Below are 2,500 nucleotides of genomic sequence, written 5' to 3'. Positions count from 1 at the left end.
TAATGTATATATTTATTATACACATTGATGCAAATCCTCCTAAATTAAAACTGTTTTAAGTTTGAATAGCATTAGAAACCTTGACATTTGTTTACTGTTATATAATTATCTCTATCATCATTATCAATTCTATCATATTAAAGCCTATTTTTTCTTTTCTCATTAGTAAAACGAAATTAATCCTTTAATAACAGATTTTAATTTCAAAGAAATTATGTGGAAGTATAAATCTACATATGAAAGTCTAATATGCATAATCAGCTAAGCAGGAATAAGACTGTTCATCATTACACAATTTCATTAATATTTAAGGTTTGGCAGCCTTACGTACGAAAAAAAAAAAAAAAAATCCTTTATTTTCACTGCAGGCTTTCAGTGTTAGCTATATGCTCGGTACTGGGAAAATCGAAAATGAAAAGTAGATAAATCTGATCAGAAATAAATATAAATGAATATAAGTATATAAATGTAATATTATGTAAATAAAAATCTAATAGAATATAATATAAATCAATAATGAAAATAAGAGGAATATCATTTTTTTTTTTTTTTTTTTGAAAATTTACGCGGGTGATAAAATTATATTTTTTTTACAGGGACTCTAACAATACAATAAATCACCACTAACACTTTTGAATTTCTCTGATAATGTAAAGGCAAGCAAAATTATTCAGGGTGGAGGGAGAAAGAAAGACAGACAGACAGACAGACAGACAGACAGACAGACAGACAGACAGACAGACAGACAGACAGACAGAAAGAAAGAAAGAAAAAGCCACAGTTTCTCACAGGAATATCAACTTACCTTAGTTAAACAGAAAACGAACCGCGATGATTTAAGCTTCGGCAAATTTCTCTTTCTTTCTCTCCTTTTTCCTCTCCCTTTTCATTTGTCTTTCAGTCTACATATATTTTCTTTCTTTCTTCGTCTTCTTCTTCACCACTTCGTGTCTATCGCATTAAGAAAATAGAGTTCTATCGTGTGTTCAGGCCAAAGTTTCAAAGAACCATAATTATATTTCACTAAAGTCACACTGAGGATTACAATTTCACAAAATTAATTAGATTTTTTGTTTTTTGTTTTATTCTAGTAAACCGTGTTCATAGATATTTTATTATTTTCAACAGGGAAGTCTAGCGGATAATATACAGGGATGTTTTTTATTATTCAATTTCCTGTTAAGTATAAAGTAATGATAAAAATCGTCCGTTTAGAGTTGAGATTCTAACGAAAAATACGAATAAACTTTTAAACTATAAATATATTTGAATTTTGCGTGAGCCAATTTTTCTTTCTTTTCATAACACGAAATCCGAATAGTAAAAAAAAAAAAAAAATGGAAAAGTCTGTTTCCATCAGTAAAGGCAGATACATTTATAGTGTAAAATACTACCGCATATATATATATATATATATATATATATATATATATATATATATATATATATATTGTGCGTGTATGTCACATGTATATAAATAGATATATTATATATATATATATATATATATATATATATATGACTTTATATATACACATACATACATACATACATACATACATACATGTATACTTGCATATTCACATACATGCAGACATAATTACGGAATTACATACATTCACATATATGTGTATTTAAGTTTTGCAAAAGATAATGCATAAGTACATATAACATAGTAGATACAGTATTATTATTGGTAGTAGTATCATTATTATCGTATTTTTGATTAATATTATTATTATTATTATTATTATTATTTATATTATCTTATTATTGTTATCATCATCATCATCATTATCATTATCTTTATCATCAATATCATTATTATAGTTATCATTGTCATTATCAATATTATTAATATTACCATTATTAATTACTACTATCACCATTATCATTATTATTATAATTGTTATTAGTATTAGTAAGAGAGAGAGATAATAACAATGATAATAATAATGATATAATGATAATAATGATAATAATGATGATAATGATGATGATGACGATGTTGATAGTAATAATAATTACAAGGAAAAGGATAATAATTACGATGATGATAATGATAGTAATGATGGTGATAATAATAATAATAATTTTAATAATAATGATAATAATAATAATAACATGATATTAAAATAATTTCGTTATTGTTATCATTATGTCTCGTGATGATCATCTTCATTTATAATAATTATTAAATGAATAATGCTTATGATAATAATTTTGTTCAATTGCATCACTAAAATAATTTTAGTATCATGAAGACTACTGCTTTGGTTATGTTTATCACTATAAGAATATTTTTTCACAACTTAATTTGTATTAATAAAACATTGTAATTTACAAAATCAATGTTGTCATTCTCGTATTCATTATCGTAAATGTCGTTAAAATCACCATAACAATTTTATTATTATCATATTTACCATTGCATATTAGTTTGAATGAATTTTGATTATTTTATTCTCATATTATAGTTTCTAATATAATTTTAATTTGT

General features: G+C 24.0%; 1 protein-coding gene across 3 annotated transcripts in view; it reads right to left on the bottom strand.

Moving 5' to 3' along the window:
* LOC125029090 (hemicentin-1-like) overlaps window positions 1-2,500 on the bottom strand; it is a 72,097-nt gene that overhangs the window by 65,046 nt on the left and 4,551 nt on the right. For 2 of the 3 annotated variants that reach the window (XM_047618863.1, XM_047618865.1), the window contains exon 2: window positions 806-1,034. The gene's annotated coding sequence lies outside the window, so the exon portion shown is untranslated. Of the gene's footprint in view, window positions 1-805; window positions 1,171-2,500 lie in introns of those variants that run through there. The other variant, XM_047618864.1, reaches the window with a different exon arrangement.

Source organism: Penaeus chinensis, chromosome 9 (assembly GCF_019202785.1).
Source record: "Penaeus chinensis breed Huanghai No. 1 chromosome 9, ASM1920278v2, whole genome shotgun sequence".
NCBI lineage: Eukaryota > Metazoa > Arthropoda > Malacostraca > Decapoda > Penaeidae > Penaeus > Penaeus chinensis.
Note: the sequence above shows the minus strand (reverse complement) of the source record. Positions and strands in the feature narration are given on the sequence as shown.